Below are 6,943 nucleotides of genomic sequence, written 5' to 3'. Positions count from 1 at the left end.
CCCATGTGGCTCCACTGGGGTGGGGGCTGCCTGTCTGTGGGGCAGGGGTGGCACAGGGGTTGCATATATGGGGAACGAGGGGTTCAAGCAGCTTGTCTCCAGGACACACACCCTATTTTGGGAAGAGCTGGATGCGTGCTGGGCTGGCCAATATTCCCAAGGAGCTCCGTGGGGCAGGGAGGGGAGCACAGGCGCTGCCTCAATCCATCGGTTCCCTGTGTGTGGGGGGGGTGTATGCATTGCCTCCCAGCCAGGTGCAAATCCAGCCTTTGGCTGCAGAGGTGTTTGGTGTGGATTTACCGGGCGATGCTCACTCGTGGCTGCCAGCCCAGCTCCTTCCCCATGGATGATTTTCAAGGACTTCCCTGTGCAGCTGAGCCCGGCCAGCCCGTGCCCCTGGTGCTCGGTGTGCCCGCACCAGCCGGGCTCGGCTCCTGGAGGCAGGAGGCGCTGCCCCCGGGAAGCTGTTTAAGCAGAACTCCAAACAATAAAAACTTATCATTAAAAAGAAATGCATCTTGGCTTCATGTGGCCTGGCAGCGCGGGGAGGAGTGATTCAGTGGCTTGTCAGCCCTGGGCGTTAGGCACGCCGAGCTGCACAACTGGACACTCTCCAAGTCCAGCAACTCATTTTCTGCAGATGGAGCCGGGACCGTGCAGCGGGGCTGACGCTTAATTTGCAATCCAACATACCTTGACATAGCCCACAGCCGAACGGCGGAGGTGGTGCAGGGTGGGATCTGGGATCCTGCTGGCCGGGCTGTGCAGGCAGCGCTGGCCCCTCGCAGCCCTGTCATGTGTGGGGTGTCCCCACTGCTGTCCCCTGTGAGGGTGCAGGGTCCTGCTCGGTCTCAGTGCTGTCTCCAATAGCCGCCTCCAAGCCATGCGGTGAGCGGGATGGAGGTTGCCACCCTGGCAAAGGGGTTTTGGGAGCTTCAGTGATGCTCAGGGTGAGCCCTGTCCTGGGGACACTGGCCTGGCCCATCACTGCCTTACACTGAGCCGTGCCACCTCCTGTTACCTGTCACAGCGTCCGGCTGTGGCTGTGGAACTGGGGACATGGGAAGGGGCGTCCATGGCCAGCTGAGACCCGCGGCCCCACAGCGCTGGGCCCAGCTCCACAGGCTCGGGGTGCGCCTTGTTTTGGGCACCCGGTGGTGGCTGGGCACCGATGGGCACAGACCCACCCCCGGGGCTGAGGAGGGGGCTCTGCCAGCAGCCCAGCCCGGATCGATCGGCATCAGAGAGGATGATTCATGTCTCAGGCAGTGGCCCGAGGGCAAAAGCGGGAGAGGTTTGATGTGAGGATGCCGGGAGGCTGCGGCTCCTGCGGGAGCTGCGGCTCCTGGCAGCGCTTCCCCTCCCGGAGCTGCTCTGCCCGCTCTGCCCCGCGGTCCCGGCTTGGCCTGGGGGAAGAAAACAGCTGAAGCAACACAGGATCAGACCCAAGCTCTAAACAGAGCCCTTTGAAACATTTCAGACACTCTCTCCTACGTTGTGGTCCAAGACAGCGAGCAGAGTTGCAGTGGGGGTGCCGGGCAGAGGCTGGGGTGGGGTCAGCGCTGTGCCCCCGTGGGGACAGGACACTACAGAGGTGGCACTTCACCCTCCTTGTGCTCAGCCACACTCGGTGCTAGAGCTGGTGAGAGCAGCGATATCCGTGGGTCCAGCCCAGAGAGGGGCATCAGGACTGTCCCAGACACGGTGCCAGGGCTGGGATGGGGGACACCGAGCCCTCCCCAGGAATAGCGTGTGCTTTCCTTGGCAGGGAGCCCGGGGAGGCAGAGCCGTCGCTGCACACGCACGGCGTCAGACATCATCATCATATTAATAATGAAAGGGCAGCTCCTTCAAAGCTCTCCGTCCCCGCGCCGGCGAGAGCGCGGAATGCAGAGGAGCTGCGTGAGCCTCATCCCAAGCAGCCGAGGGAGAGCGCTGCGGTGCCCGGATGGTCCTTCGCTGGTCCTTCACCCGGCCACAGACCGGGAGTGACAAAATCCACCCTGGTCCCCGCTGGGGGCTCTCCCTGCTGGGAGTGTGGCTGCTGGGGGGGTCCCTGCACAGGAGCGGGGCAGCCCAGGGTGAGCTGGGCACAGCCCTGCCCTGTGCTGAGGCTGTGCAGGCTCCCCTGTGTGTCCCCAGGCTCCCCTGTGTGTGCCCAGCTCCTGTCCCAGCCCTGCCCTGTGCTGAGGCTGTGCAGGCTCCCCTGGCCACCTCTTTCAGCCCGTTTTGGCTGCTAGGGAAGGAGCCTCTCCCCCAGGTCCATTGCTGAGTGACATGGCAGGACACTGCTCCCTGTGTCAGGGCCTTTTTCTTCCACAGGAGGAATCGATGGCTCAGACAAGAGACAAACCACCCACAAAGAGCTCTTGGGCTGCAGCTCACATGGGGTCAGTGGCATCACTTCTTCTCTTGTCCCTGCAAGATATTTGGGTTTTTAAAAATCCCTCCTTTAACACCCCCATTTTGTCTAGAGCATCCCCAAGCCTGGCTGTACTTTGTGAGGGTCTCAGCAGGACCAGACCAGGGCTGAGCATCATTTTTCCTCTCTCCCCTCTACCAAACCCTGTCCACTTTTGCCCCTCTTTGCTGCACATGCCACGGTCTGGGGAGGAAAGAATGGAACATTCTGTACCAGGAGGAGATGGAGCACCCCATGCCTACCCTGTTCTCATCCCAATCCCATCCCATTCCCATCCCAATCCCACCCCATGCCCTCGTGCTCTCCCTGGCACCCCGAGTGTTTCAGAGGCTCCCACCCTGCAGCAGTGTCCCAGAGAGGTGGGTGCTGCTCTGTCCCCCCCCAGCTCTTCCTTCCCAGCCCTTTCTCAAGCTTTTCTTTCCACTCCTCCCTCCAAACACAACAAAAGCCCCAAATCCCCCGCAAATGAGAAACCTCTTTTTGTTCCTCTTTTCCCTTTGCTCTCTGCTACGGCAGAGTATTGATTGGAGCTGATGTGCTGTAATCCGCTGTTTCTCTGAAAAGTTGGCATCCCAGAGTCCCTGGAGGGGCCAGATCCTGCCCTGCTGTGGGCATTGCTCCTCTGCCAGGCTTGTGGATATCAGGGAAGCTGCATCCCTCCCCATCCCATCCCATCCCATCCCATCCCATCCCATCCCATCCCATCCCATCCCATCCCATCCCATCCCATCCCATCCCATCTCTACACTGAGCAGCTGGTGGGTGGGAAAAGGCTCTGGTTTGCAGCAAATCCAGGTCAGACCCCACTGGGATGGATATCCAGAGTGCTCCCCTGCCCATGGTGACAGGGGGGACATTGGTGCTGGTGAGAGGGGCTGGCTGGGGGGTCCACAGGGATCTCCAGAAAGGAACAATTCATTTTTCTGACAGCCAAGGAGGGCTGTGGGCAGATAGGGCTGACCCCAGGCTGAGAGGGGCTCACTGTGGGGTGCAAGGCTGTCTCTGTGGGTCTGGGCCCTGGCTGGAGACCCCCCTGTGCCCACCCAACACCACCGTGCTGCCACTCCATCTGCACTTAATGATGGCAAATGGGCCGGAGAGCTGGAAAGTCAGGGGAAAGAAACCCAGCCAAAAATCGCCAAAAAACACGGGGAAGATTTTAATTTAAAACCTTTTCCCACATGGAGAGCAGCAGCCTGGGCCATCTGGAGGAGCATATGCAGGTGAGGGGGGGCAGTGGTGCCTCCTCCAGCTCCCCTTGCTCTCAGCATTCTCCACAAAGGGCTTTGAGCCGGTGAAAACTAACCTGGGGGGGACCTGGGTACCCCAATCCCAAACACCAGCCTGGGGGAGCCCAGCTTTCCCCTCCTGAGCTACCAAGACCTCTCTGTTTAATTGCTGTATTTGCAGCAAAAGTGATGATGAATCCCAAAGCAAACTACAATAGCAGCTGAGTTTATTGCTGGAGATTAATTCAGCGGTTTAATTGAAACCACAGGAGCAGGATGGGAAAGCATCAGTGTGGGGCTGGGAGGAGGGGGTCAGGGTCAGCTCTGCTCAGCACCCACATCCACCCCGAGCCCCTGCAACCAACGATGCCCAAATTAGCAGATTTACTCCTCAGAGGACTTCTCCATTGGCTGAGCATCACATCCAGCATCCCAAAGCCCCAAGTCTCCTAGCAACTCCCCAGCTCTGCCTGTGCCCACCCATTAACCCCTTCCCAAGCCCTCCCCACGCTGTGTGGAACACCCGGTGCTCCGAAGGCGTCGCTGCCACACTGGGTGGGAGCAGGGGATTTGTGCAGCAAATAAATCTGCAGGAGGCTGGAGGGAAGCTCAGGATGCTCGGCTGGGTGGGAGAAGCAGGCTGGTTAGCCAAAACTCATGTTTGATTCCAGGTGGCACAGAGAAACCCCTCAGGTTTATGTGTTGGGGGTTTGGTTTCTAAATGTCAGGGTAGTTTGGAAGGTTTTATCCTCATGGCTTGTGGAGATGATGGGGAAAGGTCAGGGAAACCCCAAATCATGGCCAGCCCGTGCAGCTCCCAGCTGGCATCAGAATCAGGGCAGGCTGAGCATGAGCCAGCCACTTCCTCCAAATTTCAACAGTAAATCAATGACACAGTTTCTCTGAGGATAGGATGGAAGGGAAATTTTCAAGGAAAATGGCCTTGAAAGTGTAAAATCACAGCAGGACATGGTGTGATGGCCAGGCCTGGGATGAAGGAAGTGGGGCTGCTCTGTGATGGTTTTTCAGATGGGATGTCCAATACTTGCCTGGTTTTGCCTTTAGAGATCAGAAAGGAGGAAACCAGAGTTGGAAAAAATACTGGGGTTTGTGGTTGAAAAACAACAGCTGACATGAAAAAAAAACCAAAACAAGTTTGTTTGGGTTTTTGGTTTTTTTAACTGTCTTAATATATATAGACTGGGAAATGTATGCAAAGATCACGTGCCACTGAAAAGGATAAATCATTTCTCTCACTTTAATGTGCTTTGTTGGGTTTTATCAGAAACATTGTCATAAAATTACCAAATTGAAATTTTAAATGGGGGGGGAGAGAGGGGATATCTCGAGGGTTTGTTCTTGCTTCTCTTTTCTTATTGCCAAATAAAATACAATTAAAGCAACATTTTCTATGCCAGCCAGCACAGCTAACATCGCTTTTCTGACGGCGCTTTTTTCTGTCAGCCAATGAAAATAAACGATGCAGGATTACCAGGGAGCATCCAGCCTCCGTGGCTGGAGGGGGATGCTGAGCAGCAGGCATTCCAGTTGGAAACAGAAGGATTTTATTCCCGTGGTAAGTGGAAATCTCCAGGGACGTTTCCCACAGAGCTCTCTGCCGCCGCCTGGAGCGAGGCTTTGCTTTCCCTTCGCTCTCCCAGTTCCCACCAGTGCCTCCCAGTCCAACCCAGTGCTTGGCACAGACACATCTGGGAGTGCCAGATTAACTCAGGACCTTCTGCAGCACTTTTGGGGTGACCCCAGTGGGGCTCTGTCCCCCGTGGGGCTCATTTAGTGCCCGGTGGCTCAGCTGCTGCCTGCGCAGAAATCCCCGTGGTAATTGGATGAGGGCACCGCTTTCCATGAGAATATTAAATCAGAGCCCCAGCCCAATCCAGGGCGACACGCCTGGGGATAGAGAGACACGGTAGATCACGTTACAGAGGAGTTATTTCTCCTGCTTTAAAGTCAAAGGTATTGCAACAACTTTTATTTGTCACAGAGAGTATTGGGGCGCCTCTGATTGATGGGAGAGGGAGGGAGGCAGCCCTTGGCAGAGGGGCTGAGCACTCACCACTCATCACAGCAATGGGCTCTGGGGGCTGTGGGAAAGCCTCCGGGCTTACAGCAGGCTTAAATAGTTCTTAAGTGATTCCCAAGTCTGATTTTCCAAAGCCCCCTGAGAAACCATCTCTGTGATGAGGTGCAAGTGCTCAGCCTCTCTCAGGGGACAGCCCAGGCTGTGCCTGTGGCCACAAACCTTTGTGACAGTGCCAGTGCAGGTGCCAGTGCTGCAAAGGTCCTGGAGGCTTTGTGGGCAGCAGCTCAGTGCCACCATCCCGAGCTCACTCCCCTTGGGACCAGTACAGGGAGCCACTTAGCAAATGAGGGGCTCCAGTGTCCTCCCAGTTACCAGATTAGCTGGGTCTGTCATTCTGGTGACCATCTGGTGGCATCTGCTGCTGCTCAGCTGTCACCCACCCTCCTGGTGAAGGGGAAATCTGGGCACCAGGGGAAATGTCCTGGGGTCCAGCAGGGGATTAGGGGCAGCCATGGCAGGAACATCCCATGGCTCCTGCCACGGTGGGGGTGGATGGATGGATGGATGGATGGATGGATGGATGGATGGATGGATGGATGGATGGATGGATGGATGGATGGACATTTCCCCACCCATCGCATGGAGACAGATGCGCCTTGTTAGCCAATGGAGTGGCCTCAGGTGGTGCTGACAAGCCCATTAAAGGGGTTTATCAAGGGGACTGGGGCTGGCAGGAGGCTGCTGGTTTTATCTGAGATGCTGCTTTTGGGCTGGGACAGCCTAAGCCTCTGCTCATTAATTAGAAATGCTTCGAGGAGGTTTGTGCTGGTTGGCCTCACTTGTGAGCAGCAGTAATGTGATGAGCGATTAGGGGCTCTGGAGCTTTTTAGGCAGTGTCATTAGGCTGCTGATGAGCTCAGCAGGGAAAAGGTCCTTTTTGGCTGTGCCTGAAACCGGCTGGTCCTGCTCTGACCTGGTGCTTCCTCCTGCCCTGCTCCCCGACCTCCTGAGCCCAAGGCAATGGGTGAAATCTGTGTCCTGGGGACACGGATGGCTTGGCTGTCACCCTGTGTCCTTGAGCTGGGTCAGATCTGGAGTAGCTCAGCTCATCAGTGAGATGATGAGCTTGTGGTCATGCACGAGTGAAGCTGAGATGTTCCTATTTTCACTGTCTGCCAGGTATTGAGAGAATTTGGGGATGATTACCTCTGAAAAGGTGACTTTAGACCATTTGTGCATCAGGGAAGAGGA

The sequence above is a fragment of the Zonotrichia leucophrys genome, chromosome 17 (genome assembly GCF_028769735.1).
Source record: "Zonotrichia leucophrys gambelii isolate GWCS_2022_RI chromosome 17, RI_Zleu_2.0, whole genome shotgun sequence".
NCBI classification, from domain to species: Eukaryota; Metazoa; Chordata; class Aves; order Passeriformes; family Passerellidae; genus Zonotrichia; species Zonotrichia leucophrys.
This window is presented reverse-complemented; position numbering follows the sequence as displayed.